The sequence below is a fragment of the Rhipicephalus sanguineus genome, chromosome 7 (assembly GCF_013339695.2).
Source record: "Rhipicephalus sanguineus isolate Rsan-2018 chromosome 7, BIME_Rsan_1.4, whole genome shotgun sequence".
Taxonomy (NCBI): Eukaryota; Metazoa; Arthropoda; class Arachnida; order Ixodida; family Ixodidae; genus Rhipicephalus; species Rhipicephalus sanguineus.
The window spans coordinates 81,595,440-81,611,755 of NC_051182.1; the positions used below are offsets into that span (position 1 = coordinate 81,595,440).

Sequence of the window (16,316 nt, forward strand, 5' to 3'; positions counted from 1 at the left end):
TACGCGCCGTGGTTGCCGTTCCGCGCAAATGCGAAAGTAGAATTTGGCCCGCTGTCCCACTTGTTAGGAAGCGACAGCGCAACGAAGCAGGCGATGGATTTGCGATACACGCCTCCATAAAGAGGACGCAGCTGTTATCGCCTGTGCTGCCAAGGCAACAGCTGCGTCATCGCGCAGCCACAGCGCGGTTGGTTGCTCTGCCACCTTTTAAGTCGCACCACACACGAGCAAAAGCTATGTTCATGTGAACGCGAAACGTTAGGGAGCACTGAAATCACGGCGCAAGCGGACAAGTCAAGAGGTACTGTTTTTTGTGCTTCGCGGGCATCTGTAGAAAACATAAAAACACTAGTGCTGTATAGAAAGAATGTTTAAAGCAATCAAGTGGGACGTTTCGCAATCGGCTGCACAATTTGAATTTGAAAGTTTGGTCCAGGTTCGTTTTAATGAAGTTTGTAAGTGACAATGTCCCACTTAAGCAATCAAGTCGTCCTAAGGCTCTTCGGGATCTTTTTGAATACTGGTTAATTTCAGCTGGAATACATTGTACATTCTTGCTATAAATTTAATTATATAACTAAAAACAAAGGCGAAAGAATTTAGCTGCCTCAGTTGCCGCATCAAGGAGACCAGCCAAGGAATTCCGCATTTCTATTGTGTGAATAAGGCAGTGTAATTTTTTCAGAGGCATTTTACGCACGTCTTTCGCGAGTACGTGAAGTGCTCGCCCGTTCAAAGGAGATTGTCGACTTGCATGATAGACGGCACTTTTAGCAGTTAAGATGGGGGCAGTTGGTGTCACACAACAACTGAATTCTGTGATAGTTCATAACAAAGGCGCTTGCTTTCATCTTATACCAGATGGTGCAGCTAGTAGACCGAAAAACCCATGAGTTTCGGCTGTCACGCTTCAACACTTATGCGTTACATTTATGCATGAAACTCAGTGCACGGTTCTGCGAACGGCACGACATTTGCCAGGTTTATACTGCAAATACAGTAGCAGTCTTGAGTCGCCCTGATTGTTCGAATAAACTCGGCATTTTCAATGCCAACTTCCTTGGATTAATGCTCACTATAACTCAACACCAGTGCCTTTCTTCCTTGCTTACGGAACAAGTGCTAATCAGAGAGAAGCAACCCACATCATTGTTTTTAGGATGCGGAGCACGACGGTAGAATTTTTGCTGGAATTGTGCACTCCATTTTACCCTGTGTTTTCTGGTGTCCATATGTAATATACCGAGGAGTGAGCATCGTGCGTGTGTTCTATAGCTATCCTGTGGACAAAAGGGCATTTGTGTCCTTTCCTGCGCTGCCGAGCGTTTTCGCGCTCATATTTCTAGCCAACGTATACACTGATCGCGGAGTAATAAATTTATAAATTATGACTATGGTGTAGTAGTTGAATGTCTTCTTTAGTACTGAATAATGACACAAGTCAGTTTGGCATGCTTTTCACTGATCCTTCCAGGGATACCTTATCCAGAGCGCCACATTTTTGCAGACCCCAAAACATGTCTCCTGCCTGCGGATTTCCCATTTTGAAGAGTGGTGTAGGTAAGTTGTCTTGCGCTAAGCAATTTTAGAACCTCTATTCTGCAGTGTCCAGCATTTCATGCTTAAAAATTACGCCAGGCCTGCGCGTAATGCGCAGAACATTCATAGCGAAAGTTAGAAGAGCTGCCTTTCTAGAGCCTGTTCTCAACTCTTTCAGGCAACCTATTACAAAAACACTGCAAGGTAGCCACTATGGCATATATCGTCATAATTTTTGCGAAGTAAATTAAGTACGCACGGTGCCATTATTTGTCATTCTACGGAAAAAGAGAGGTGCCGACAGCACATCTGTAAGGACTTGTGTGAACTTTATTGAATGCTATGGCTGATAACGATGAAGATTTATGGCTGAGCCGTCTGCAATGGGTGGGAAGCATTAAACCACCCACTCGTTCCGCAATTCGCATTATGTGATGCATGGCTGTTATTTTACTCTTCCAGAACGCGACGATGCATCTTTAACGTGATTCTTTGCCTGATGTAACGCCTGTATAGGGTCTTTCACGGAATGACTTTAGAGCACTGGTGCGGCTCTTGGGTTGAATGCTCGCCTTCCACGCAGATGCCCTCGGGTTCGAATCACGCTCGATTCAGATATTTGTCTCTCACTTCGCGCGATAGGGTCTACGTACACCGGTGGAGGTGGCGGACTGCACCAAAATCGGCCGCTTTCGTTATCTCATAACAGCTTTCCTTGTAATAAGCAACTCGTAACCTAATGGTCACACATCTTAAAGCTCCCAGGAGGAGAAGTAAGGATGCACTAAATCGTCTTGGTTTACCTTTGACTGACATATGAACGGGGCTATATTCAGATACGTACATAGTAAACGCTCGGTAATACGCATTTCACGGGACCGGATTAACTGTCTCAATTAACGGAACGGTCAATCATCGAAAGTATCCAGAAAACAATAAATAAATGTCAATTACATCATTGCACTTTCATTTCGCTGAGGAGTACGTAAATCCAATCATTATTTTCTATTGAGCAGTGCAAAAGCCGAATTTTTTTGTCATTTGCAAATACGTTCACAAAGCGAAAGCGGTGAAAGAACCTTGCGTCTTAATCAGAAGCGTGCTTTGAACCTGTACGTTATTACGTAGCAGCAACGCCATTAGATGGCAACCATGCCCTTCTGGAAGCCGGCGGCCGTTTGGGCCGCCCGCAAAGGCAGTTTTCGCTTCTTTCCCTCGCACATTTCCCACGCTTCACGCTCTCCGCAATCCAAGGTATGTCCAAATTAAGTGGGTTGCGGCTGAACATGGCCGAATTAACCAGAGTTTGATGCTATCAAACAATGGACAAGCTTGTCGGGACCAGAGAACACGTCGGAAGTATTCCATTTCCCGAATTTTAAAGCGTCGAATTAGCGAGCTTTTACTGTTGTATAGTTTCTCAGCAAGGAGTGGCACATTTGCCATTTCCTATTCATGCAACTCGGCAGAAACGCGTAATGATGTGCTGCAAATATTCAGTTCCATGAATGTCTAGGTGAAAACAGGGCGTATTTTGTTTCACTACGAAGCAGTATTAATTTGATTTTTTTATGTTCTCTTGTTGTGTGTTTAATTGACCCACTGAATATTTACTCTTTAACGTCTATTCTGTTTTTTTTTTCGTTTGCTATGATCTCTTAACTTACGACAGACGCAGTAGCGGGCATTGCGCTTTCCGCCCCCATACACAATTGCTTTTACAGTCTCGCAGGTCACTTATCTAACCTTTCGACTTGTTGGATGAACTCGCAAATATAGAGCCACTGCCCAAATAATTTAGAGAGAGGGGGCGAGAACTTAGTTGATGAAAATTATGAAAATTCTTGCTGCCAAATATGTACGTTCCGCTGGCACATTCTTGCGTCTTCTGCTTTTATCGCATTCGTGCTGCATGTACATCGCTTAGCACTCGCCCCTTCCTCTCCTCTTGCGCGGCCTCGCATTGGTTACCGCCTCTTCTCCTTGCACTCAGCGCGGCCTCTAATTGGCCGCCTCCTCCTTACGCCTCTACTCACCTCTTCAGCATCGGCCCATTCACTCCGCCGAGCTGGGTAATGGGAACGGCGAAGAGTCGACTAACAACAGCTTTGCAGTTAAAATAGCCTGCGCACTTCATACCGACGTCATCGGGAAACGCCTCAAGAAATGGGCATTCGATCGCGACAAAATAACTTTTTATCGCGGAAGCAGGCTTTCCCGCATTTATTTGGGACAGGGAGCGGTGTGATTAGGAGTGGACCGCGGGGAGCGAGTAAAAACTATCCATTGTCTTCAAGTAATTTCGCTGAAGAGCCCTCGTCACTGCGGGCATCGTTCCGTTTTGCGCGGTCGCCGGGGCCGTCGTTCGCTTCTCCGCAAATTGTGTTCACTTGTCATCGCGATGACTGCCTCGAAAACGAAGAACCTGGTGTTCTCCACAAAGGGAGCAATAATCGACATACTCGAACGTGGAGAAAATAAGTATGCCGTCGCCGCTACGTACAACATCCCAACAAGCGCGTAAAGCACAACATCGAATAACAAGGCCAACATTCAGGCCAAGGCAGACTAGAGGCCCCCGGCGCACTAAGACTACGCGCATCTGGGTACGAAGACGCTGAGGCATTGGTGCCGTATTTTGACTAGTATAATCCGGGCCAGAATATAGCACTCACCCCTTACTACAATATGCGGAAAAATGACAACAAAAGGGAAGCTTACACCTTGTTGGGGAGCCCACTTCTTGTAATATAGTTCAGCAGCTTTGTGATGCCAGCTTGCGCACTAATATCCGCAACGAAAATGCGGTCAATTCATTAGAAGCTTATACTGAATTATATGATATATCGAAATATATCACGATTCTTTGTGAGTTGGATATATCCTCCTGAGTCCCGGGTTAAAATTAGGTGCACGAATTTTTTCAGAAAGTCGAGTATAGCTCGAATAGACCAGATAAGTAAAAAATGTTAATGGTTAGCTTAGCAAAAGTGGGGGCTTGTATTGCGGTGAAATGTCCAATATATTGAACATCAGGACCAAATACCACGGCGAAAATGACGTATTTAAAGGTATCTAAAAATTATCAGCAAGCAAACAAACAATTCAGAAATGCAAGCCAAATTACGTAGTTTGACGAGTGCGGCCGCAGAACACGACACTGCTGACCGCTGCCGTTTTGGACTAGTATTCCAGGCACGCCACTGCACTGATTTTGCCCACACTTGACAAAGGGCGCTAGTAGACGTTGAACAAACTAAAAAAAAACTGTTTTCAACGGCAAAGAGTGGGTGCTGGGGTCGGAGCAGATGACAATGAGTTGTCCAATATATTGGACAATTCCCCATAGCGGGGACTCGGAAGTTTTCTACATTATGAAAGACATCTCTAGAAACGCCGTTACGCACCATGGGATTAGAGTTGACAACCTCAAATCTACTATATCTAGTTGCACTTAACATTGGGCATAGCAGCGGGAAAGTAGGCGAGGCCATGCAAGATTTCATAGAACAATCAAAGAGATTTACACAATAACCACAGTTCCAAAGTTCCATAGTTAAACAAAAGCAAAATACAGCAAGATTCTTTTGTATATTTATGTATTTGTTGTTTGATGAAAATTAGTTTCACCCGCCTTTTTCCTTTTTTTTAAATTATTACGCTCGCGAAATTAACTTGTAAAAAATGTTTTTGATATACAAAATAAGAAATTATTCTGATTTCTTGTTTTTAAATATTTTTTCTAAGCTACCCGATTCTTGGCCAATACCCCAGAGTGGGTGTGAGCCAACAGTACAGGATATACATCTACATCAAAAGGATATGTGGCTTTGACTGTAGAATTCGCAATGCCCACGAACTATAGGTGGCGCGCCGTGCTTTTCAAGATGGTGCCAGGAGGAGGGTCAACCCATTTGTTAGCATAGGAACAGATAGGACGTGCGGACGTACGGACCGTGCCACTTTCACCGGATGAAGTCATGAGCTGCGCTGAAATGGATATGAGATTAAAATACTTTCCCAAACCATGGAAAGTGCTAAGTACTCGCCACCTAATTATTTGCTGCGAAGTGAAAGGTTATATTTCAGCTCCGTTACCGTGCATAACGATGCTTTGCGAAATCCTGTGCGTGCTACATAAACCTGTATGAACTAGAATTGACGTATGAGCTGAACGGCACTCCGAGGTAGTACGTACCGAGCCTGCCTGATGGTTTTGCCGCAGTAGTAGGCCGCCAGCGAGTAGCGCCATCGCTGCTGCGCGTGATGATGGCTTGCAAACATAAAAGTGTTCTGTGATAATACCCCGTCGTCATTACTTGCGCAGTCGAAAACGCGGAGTTACGTCTTCAACGGAACACAAGCATTTGACATGCCATTCAGTAGCGCTTGTGTCACAGCCATGCTGAGACTCTAGCCGTGTGTACTTCACTCGCATGTTGCAGGTTCGATCAGCACGATCGAAACATGAATATCGAAAAGAATAAACACGTATGCTTTTCGCAACGTCGAAGAAGTTCGCCGAGAGGCGTGGATTGTGGCCGTGACTGCACGTTCCATCGCTCTAACCATTTCGCTTCGTTGGTCGAGCTCGAGCGTGTTGGCGGCATGCGGCGCTCCATAATATCCACAATAATTGTGATACATGCAATGTACAAGAGGAGCTATGCTTTTATTTTGATCTCGCTCAAGGATATTATACATTAAATACAATCAAAGTGACTTACGAGCGTGAAAGAACATTAACGCACGGGGGGACGTGAAGTTGAACTCGCTCCTCGTGAGTTAGCAGCTGATCGTTCACCGACGCTGTCACTCTCGGTGCCTTCACAGTCTTCTACGTCCAGTGAAAAATCCTCGTCGTCAATACGGTTTCTTTCAACATCACTGCTGAAAGCAATCTGAAGAATTTCCTCCGCTGAACGACTTCGACCACTCCGCGTCACCACGTTTACAATTAGACAGACGTCTGGACGTCTGGGCGCGGAGAACGCTTTGCTCTCAGACCGGTCAACAAGCAAATCGCTTGCAGTGTGCTGCCACCTATCAACAAACGTACAAAAACAAGCGGCGCAGCGGTGGCTATGAAACCCAACACACTGGCGAAGGACGGCGTGGATGGAAAGCATTCGCTCCACGAAAGGCATCGAGCAGACGCGTTCTCGAATGATTGAAACGTCGCTCGCACGATTCGTAACAGCGCTTTGCTGACAAAGGATTGAGGCCCTATTTTAATGTATCGCCAACTTGAGATCGCTCAGTTATACATGAGCACATCGCGAGCCCGCGCGACCTCCCTCCCGCGTGCAGTGTTATGGGACTCGTGCACTACAAGAAACACGGACCAATTATATATGCAAGTAAAACAGGGTGAGCTTCAACTGAATATGTCAGACGATAACATTTAACTTACCTACGTGGCTACAGAAAGCCTCGCGAAGCTGTAGTATGTGTACACTGTGGGCTAGCATTGAAAGCGCGAGTTGCCACGTATTTTCACGAAAACTTCGCGTCTCGCAAGAACGAATCAGATTTCTCGTGTCACGGAGGGCCCGGTTTGTTCACTGATGCAGGGAACATGCAAAGTCGTAGTGTTCCTTTCTTGACAACGCGTTAACACTGAGGCCAGCATAGCCGAACAAGGGAGCGACTGCATAGTGCCGCCATTTTGTCGTCTACTAACCCTCCTCGAGAGGACGTTCCTGAATTCCGCTCGGTGGCGCGACAGTCTATGGGCATTGCGAATACCACTTACACCCGTTGGTTGCCCGACCCTCTCTAGTGCTTTCCTATATATTAATGTTACGCCTACCACTTTTTGATCCATTGCGCGCTGCTTGATCCTTGTTTCCCCAGCGTTTTTTTTTCTTATCCTGGAAGTTTCAACCGTATATGTTAGAACTAAAATTATTCCGTGGTCGCATATGTTTCATTTTAGGGAGGGTGTTCGCTTGCCGGGTAGGCTTTGGTAATGCCTGCCGCATGGTCTCCAACCAATCTGCATGCGGCACTGGATCCCGCTTCCATGCTTGGGCTCGCCTGCAGGTAACTGACCGAGGTATGTATGTATGTATGTATGTATGTATGTATGTATGTATGTATGTATGTATGTATGTATGTATGTATGTATGTATGTATGTATGTATGTATGTATGTATGTATGTATGTATCTATGTATGTACGTACGTACGTATGTGTGTATGTATGTACTACAGCGACACAGTGCCAGGCTTTGCATGCGTAAAGGTGCTCGCAGAGCGCAGGTAAAGAAGTAGTGCCATTGCCCTAGCAATCCAATAGTGCCATATTCCTAGCAAGCCAGCCTGCTTGTGTAGTTCATGTGAATTCTTGCTTCCGTGCTCGAAAAGGCTAACATGGAATGCCTCTTCGCGGTAAGACAACTGCCGATGTGGATAAGATTTGTGACATTCTCTGTGGGCACGGTGAAACCTAAGGGCCCGTGCGTGTTCGTTCAAGGTCGATTCAAATAGGTCGCGAAGCTTCGGCGAAAAGCGGTTCAGAATCTATTGCCAACGACACCAGCAAGGGGAATTATGGGTGCTGCGATTGAAGCGCGACTATATTTGGAGGGAACAAACACTAATACCGAAAAACCAAGTTTTATTCAAGGGCGAAGCAATCTTGATGTTTTACAAATTACATTTCTTTCGTGAACAATATTATGTAGGTGCAACGTGCCAAAAATGTAGGATAGTGTTTAATTATTACGAAAAACCTTTTTCTTAGCGCCCCCTGAAGAGAGGCGCACGTCATTGTTATTCAGTGCAGCCCTTGCGGTGCATCGAAAGGCGCGCTCGTAAACTCGTCTGCAACGACACGCCCCCTCACGTGTTCTGGTGTTTCACACTTGCATGCGTTCTGTGAATTATTGTGGTGAGAATTTCATTTTGGAGTTGGCGAAGTTGCGAGGTCCGTTTCATCGTTGGTGAACGTGTTGGCTGCGGTGTTCAACGGGCAACGGCGCGACACGGCTAACATTTCACGCCGAACGCTTTCCTCGGTACTCGCGGAAACGATGTGGTGTTCCAAGGATGCAATAGCAACACGCGTATGCCTGGCGAGCCCTCTCTTCTAGATAAGACACCGGGGCAACGGTTCGGAGTAAGTGTGCTCGCTGGATTTCATGTATCAGTATTCCTGCTGCCCGGTTTCCTTCGTGAACACGCGGTGCCTACTTTCTTTCCTGCTATCGGTGAGCAGATCGCTAAGTTATCTGTCGCGCTACAATTCGCATGTCTTGACACGTTACACGTATGGTTAATTTATCGGAACTTAAGGCAAAACATAATGCATGTAGTGTACGCACTTTTTGTACTTATTACGACATTTGTTGCGCATTGTGTAGGGTGTGATGAAATTGCATTATTGTGACCATTGAATAAAACTGAAATATCATTATTTTGGAGTGACCAGGAGTCATTTCTTCTCATTAGAACTGAAGTACACATGCAATGCGCTCTTTAAGTCCCCTGCGCATGTGCGAAGAACATCAGCAACGTTGCAAACCTGAGAGGTACGCTGCTGCCTACTTTATTCACCCTATGGAAGACGACACGAACGCAGAGTAAAAGCTCCAAGAATAAGTTTTCCTAGTAAAGCCAAGGCAAATTGAACGGCGGTACACTTAAACACCGCTGTTTAGTCACGGGTCGATATTAGTTTAGCTAGCGTTGGCTTCAAGCGCACTCGCCAAAGGGTTGCCGGCTCGCCGTAGCGCGAGTCCTTAGCGATCAGGGGCCTAAGAAAAATGTTTTGATGTAAAATTTCGCGCTAGTGATACTAGTGACAACAAAATAACGTCAATTTTTTCCCGGATATTGCATCACATCTGCTTTATTTTTTGTTCCGCCGGAAGTGTTCCCTCCTCCCACAGATGGCGCTAAGCCCCATGAGCAGCTGATGAGCCGCCATTTTCTGAACGTATGGGCTTCTATGGAAGCTTCGCTACCATTTACATTTCCCTTGGTTCGTGTGCGTTGTTCACAATAATGTTTTGTATGCTTGGGCACCATTGCACTTTTCGACACCACATGGCTATTGGTCAGTATAGAAAGAGCGCGCGATTGTGAATAACGCTACCAAAGTTTTGCCATTTCGGCTGATGCAGCGGTGAGCACATCGAAGACCCGTTTGATAACGACATACGAACACATAGAAAGCATAGAATAACAGCGCAAGTAGGCACCTTACGTTAACCTTTTGGAGCAACGTAACGTCATTTTGTATGCAATAGGGAGCGAGGCTTCCTTGCTAGAGATGCAGCGCTCAGCCGGCGAGAGGCCGCATGTAGGTTTGTACTACACTACCGACATGACGTATGATAAGCTTCACATACAAAACATTTTCTTAACGCTTGTACTTGTTGACATGGCACAAGTGTGGATGACTGCTCACAGCCGAAACTGGGAATTGTGCTCTGACGGAAAATACACCGTTTCGGCCGTGGGACTGTCCTTCATTGAAGTTACGCAGACACACAGTGACGTACCACCGCACTTTCGCTGGCTGACAAGCGATTGATAAACGCGCTTGTGTGAACAGGAACCGCGATATGATAAAGAAAACGCGGCAATAGACATACACGCGTGCGCACTGGCGCAAGTAAAATATGTGAAGCCATAATAGATATGTGCCATCTGCACGAACAATTATCAGTGACATGTCATGGCTAGAACGGACAGCAGTATATCAATAAAAGTAAAAGAGCGTGCAATAGTTGTGGTAATCCGGAAATCAAGACAAATAATTACCAAACTAATATATGTGTTCGCAGGTGTAACTTTAATAAACATTCGTGAACATGAGAAGAACATTTAAGAAACTTAAAGGGTAGAAAGAAAAATTTGCCAGCACTCTCACTCATACCACAATTAAGAGCTTTATATTTATGAAGTAAACGCAAATCTCCAAACTCTATTTCGTGGTGGGAACGAAAACCGGTTCGAAGGATAGGAATAAAAAAATAAGTGGCCCGAAATGAGCATGTGTTTTGATAGCAGTACATTAGGAAGAGTGCTAGCATTTATGCTGTTCATGATCTACAAACATAAACATGTGCCGATCGTTCCCGCCCCTGTTCTTTATTTCAGTGGCCAATGACTGGCGGGGGAGGAGGACCATGCGATCTTACTACTCAACTCACGCAGAAAGCCTGTAGAATGCTTGGCCGCGGACAAAATGAAAACTGCAAGGAATTTCAGTGAGAAAAACCTCACCAGGGGCCTCAGTCCGGCAGTCTCCAGCGCGACAGCTATTCAGTAAACGCGTACGCGCTGCGTGTTGATATTTGTGCACACTTTTTTTACTGCTGTTGTGCGTATACGACACCACAGCGGGTGATGTCTCAGGCTTGCTTAGGCCCTTAGTACTGACTTTAACGGAGTACCCACTGGCCATGCACAATCGTCGCAAGTCAGTGCGATGATTTTTTGAAAAGTGCATTGAACAGAGGCCCTTGGAAATATGTTGCTTACGTAGTTTGATGGAGATGAAGAAACAAACCGCGGAAGAATCCCTCGTATTGTATAGTTGTGACACACAGCGGCCGGTAATGTGAGACATTATTGTTGCTGAGTCTATATGGTTCAGTTGTTTCATCGAGTTTAGCGTTTCGGTGAAATGTTGCAAAGCTCCTCAGTGGCGTTGATGGCGTTTTATAGATTACTTAGTTCCTCATGACCAGCAATTCCGTCATCACTTTTGGACGGCGTGCGAGGGGTTACTATGCGGCTCTGTCGTGTGAATAAAAACATTGCCTTGCGTTATTTAGCTGTGCTCGTACCGCAGCCGCTCGATTTGCCTCTCGCATTGTCGGAGACTTGGGCGTCATGCAATCCAAGTCCCAGCAATGCGCCGTCACCGAACGTTCCTTGCCGAACACTGACTTTAAATAGTGAGAAGCACCAAAGGCTGGCCGCATCCGCGGGATCACGCCACATTTCCGTACTCAGTACTGGGGGCCTCTAGTTAGCGCGCTCCGATCTCCGAAGGAGCACGTTGGAATGTTAGCTTAATGGCGATAACCGTCGACTGCTTTGAGGGGCACGCAAGCGTCACATGCCGAATGGTACGTTGCTTACGCGCCCGCTATCGCACTTCGCATTTTAAGTAGCATCACTGGTAAAAAGAGCTCTTGCAGGCTTATCCTAAAGATGGCGAGCACGCACAACTAGACGCGAGGCGACGAAGCCAGTAGCAGCGGCGGCCCGAGTATGCTATACGAGCTGTTCTTGCTGCTCTCAGAGGTAGGCTATCGTAGAATAACCGGAAAACCTGCAGAAGTACGTACACATATCACCGGAGAGTCGCCGCACAGCCACTATTTGGGAATAGGTAACGTGCCTGTATGCCTGACAAGTAATGATCGGGCGGTCATTGTCGGTTCGCGCAACCTCAAACCGCGCAAACGCTCAATGTTTGCGATCGTGTCCGAGAACACGCCCGGCTACGCGGTGGTAGGAACGAGTGGGGCAGGAAAACGCACTTCATCGGAGCAGAGAGTCGGATGCGCGACATTTTTCTGGAAGCTGTGGCAGGCGCGAGCTCTGCTGCACCGACTCAGTCTTGGAGCACGTATAGCGCGCTTAGTATTCGCGCACCGGAAGTCGCTTTGCAACCATTAGGTTTAGAAGAACGCACTCCGCCGGCAAGAGCTCGCTTGCGCTCCTTAACTCAACGCGCTCACTCTCTCGTACATTGACAGCCAGTTTTGAACATCGGTGTTGTCTGCACCGCTGATAATAGGACACCTGCGGCGATCGAGGCACGCCAGACCGTACAGGTGGCGGCGGAGGAGGAGTTTGTTGCGATGCGGGTTTATGAATTTTTCAGCGTAGCGCTCGGTGTTGTAGTTCAGTCAGGTGATTTTAAAGACGATCGTCTTTCTTGGGATACTTCAACGGAGAAATTTTGGTCTGTCTTTCTGTCTGTCTGTCTTTCTGTTTGTCGGCACGTCACTCGATTCAGCCCCTCGGCCGAAGTTGAACCACTTGCCCAAGGGCCAGCCATCTTGAACGGCTGACTAGGTTCATACTTGTGTACATTGTCGATCAAAAAGCAAATATTACGCATATCTGAGGCACAACATCACTATTTAACAGCGAAACTGTTTTAGCAAATCATTCCTTGTCAGCCTATCGCAGAAAATATCAACATTTTAACGGGTGTGTGCTAATGTGCGGCTACCTGAGAACGAGTACAGAGACGGGGAAAGAAAGAAAGAAAGAAAGAGAGAAACAGAGACAGACAGAAAGATATATATATAATCAAAGAGAAAGGCAAACATTCTTGCCGAAAACAATTCTTCAAGAGGCGACATTCGAACCCGCGTACCTTCCATCCGAAGGGGCTGAACCACTCGGCTATCGAAGCAAGCTAAGAGGTCATTGCATACCCTTGTATAATATAGTGTAGCAATGGCGTGGGAAAGGAAAGCGAGCGTGAGTAGGAGAGATGTGATGGTGAGGAGAAGACAAAGAAGGAGGGGAGAGTAAAGCGTAGCACAGAAAGGATGAGAAAGAGGGAAATAGAGAGAAATAGAGAGAAAGAAAGAGACAGAGATACCCTCAACGAAAGAGAGAGAAAGTAGAGAGAGGAAAAAAGATAGAAGGAAAGAGGAAGCATGCATCGCGTCGTCTAGCGACCAGATACCGCACCACCTGCCCGAGCCGCGCATGCGCGGCAGCTAAGCATCGCTCACCGACGGAGACATCGCGCGCAACCTACGCTCTATTGTGAATAGCCTGGCTGAGTACTCCAGAGGAGGAAGCCGCGCATCTCGGAACTGGAGGTGTCGGTCGACCTGGAGTATGAATGGCGATGGGTCCGTTCTTCGACGTGCCAAGCTTTGTGCGACTTAGTACAAACTACCCGCATTTTTTTCTTTAATTTTGTCTTACCCTGTGCTCTTAAATAAGTGAACAGGTATGTTTGCTCGAAAGATAAGTTCATAATGAACCTGAATGAGGCAGACTCTGTCGTTGGCAAAAGTTTTCACAATGAAGATTATGGAGAAACAAAAATATTCCTACAATTTCACGGAAGGGAGCAGCCGACTAGCAAATGTGGTTTTATTTCGGCATAATTCACCGTCGCTGTATAAAGCGGTGACCGCGGTCAAATTATCACACAAAAACGAAAAAAAGGGCACCAGCAATTCGAAAGGTTCGCTATTATCATTACTTCGTGGGCAAAAATTGCTTGCGAAAGCGTACATTTTTTATGTGAGCAAATTTGTACCAGGAAAGAGAGGATAGACATGACCTTGTGCCTCGTGCCAAATAATTACAGCCAATATAATAACAGCCAATTACAGCCAATATCACCCAGCCATCTGTGGCATCGCTTCCTCTGTGGGTTTTCATCGTTTTGCCGGATCCAACTCTGTAGCACTGCGCTTTAAGTGCCAGTATGTGACCTCGACATGATTTGAAATACTAGGAACTTTATAGTGTACATAGTAAAATAGAAAATTTAAAATCGCCCACATGAAGATATCGGAAATAAGTACCCCATACGCGGCTACGCCTCGTGTCAAACGCTGTTGTTATTGAAAACGTTGACGAAAATATATAATAAAGGTAATTCCAGTTTTCAGTAATGCTTCAGCCTTGAGTCACTTTGCTTCACATTAATATTATTTCTACTAGTCATCACTAGTATCACTGAAAGTTACACTTTGAAATTGCGGCATCCAGGCTTTGCAAGACACAGCAATCGACACTTTGGCGTGAGGGACGTCAAAAATTGTGCAGTGGGCATAGACCTATCTGCCTAAGACATGGTGTGACCAAATGCAGGTCTTTGCATGATGGTGAAAAAACCCTGCATTGTAGTGGCAAACACTGCAGCTTAATATGCCTAAGAATTCTGTGTCAGTGCTCAGACAGATATATTTATCCTACAATTGCTGTGCTATATGGGGCATACAATTTTCATGCAAGCAAATTGGTATCTGACAACTGAGGATAACTATGGCTTACTCACATGGCCTGATGCCAACCAATTAGAGCAAATGGCACCCAGTTAGCTTTGTCCTTGAGCCGTTTAATGTATTGCTTGGAAGGCTCCAATCGGTCTTTCGGAAATCTAATAAAATTCCTGTCATGTTTGGTCATTCCTGAGTTAGAAACATGTTTTTGTTGGCCAGCAGTAGCAAATAACTTTATTAAATAGGCAATTGAAGCTTTTCAGAGAATATGGCTATCCCTAGGATTCGTGAATAAATTACACCATCTGCAGCTGGGAGATGGATCGCTTGAGCGGGAGATGGTGTAATCTATTTTAGGAGCTGGCTTGCCAGGTTCTTAAGCTGGGGCCAACTGGATGGGGCCAGTTGGAAAACTTGCGTGAGGAGGCAGCCGCAGATCGTCGCCCATTCCAGGTGTCGCTGGCATCGCTTTGCGACCACGTCAAGTGACCCTCTCCGCGGCGCAGCTGCTGGTGTCGCGCGGAGCAAACGAAGCAGCGACACGAAACACGTCACGTGAACAGGGCGCAAAGGCGATCGCAGCGCCCCCACTTTTCTGGAGACAGCGAGCGGGCCACGCCGCTTTCGTGGCGGTCCCGTGCAGTTTTCCAACTGCCTCCATCTAGTAGTCCCGCGCAATAAGCTGCGTCCATCAATTCAAAGCGTCATGGAACGCGAAGAGGAACACTACGCGCGTAATGTGTTCTCCTCTAGCGTGGCAGTTCTCACAGGTCGAGCGGGGGACGCGGTCGACCGGCGCGCGAGAGGGGGAGAGCGTACGAGGAGAGAGAAAGGGGGAGGCGACGCGCATGCGCAGTGGTGGGTGAGGGACGCCTCCCGTGGCGTGCTTGTGCTGGCGCTAACGCTGACACTGGCGGCTGGCGTTGACGCTCGGCGCTCATTCGCAGCGCTGCGCAGGTGAGCATGAGGCGTGCGTGAGGGGGGAAGCGTAGGAGAGGAGGGAGAGAGGGGAAGAGACACGCATACGGCAGTAGGGATGTGGACGCCGGCGGGAGAGATAGACAAAGCCCCCGCCTTAAGCTGCTTCGCATCTAAAAATCGGGTCCGAGATGTCGACAGGAACAGTATCCGCGTCGTGTCGTCACGCCATCTTTCGGAGCGGCGCGCAACCTATGCCCCACCATCTTCGCGCGCTTTTTGCGTCACCCTGGAGAGATGGCGTGTACGCGTCGGACGCCTGTCTAGAGCGCTAGCGGCAATAAATATGTTAGTGCAATCGATGCCCCCGCGCTAGTGTGACTGACGATGATAGGGCCAATGAAGCCAAGCGCAAAGCAGTGCCAACCAGGATCTTGAGTATCGCAAAGCCGAAAATTCCCGTCGGCGAGTTGGTGACAATGAATTCGTTTGGGTGCCCGTGCGATATGTGTGATAGAGCACTACAAAGGCCCGGGCCGGGCCGCGTAAGAGATTGTTGAATCGGGCCCGGTGCGAGCTCGGGCCCGTGATCTTAGTGCTCGGGTCGGACTCAGGCCTGAGAGAGGCCCATATCATGCCCGGGTCTCATACGTAACTGTATAATTGCGTGTGTACGTTGTTTGGATTTGTTTTTGTTGTTTTGTGGGGTTTAACATCCCGAAGCGACCCAGGCTATATGAGACGCCGTCGTTGAGGGCTCCGGGTAATATGAACAACCTGGAGAGTATTGGCGTGCACAGAAATTGCACAGCACAAGACGTCTACAACTTTCTTCCATCGGTATGCTACACGTAATTTCAAGAAACGCCTATTATAGGTTTCCACCATTATAGTGAGTGAAATACGTTCT

At 47.0% G+C, this 16,316-nt stretch overlaps 1 long non-coding RNA gene across 1 annotated transcript; it reads left to right on the forward strand.

Annotated features, from left to right (window-relative positions):
- Positions 1 to 236: 236 nt before the first annotated feature.
- On the forward strand, positions 237 to 10,816 carry LOC119400753 (uncharacterized). Its single transcript, XR_007416730.1, has 3 exons — positions 237 to 301; positions 1,475 to 1,560; positions 7,478 to 10,816. It is a non-coding gene; the product is annotated as an uncharacterized LOC119400753 (long non-coding RNA).
- The last annotated feature ends 5,500 nt before the right edge of the window (positions 10,817 to 16,316 follow it).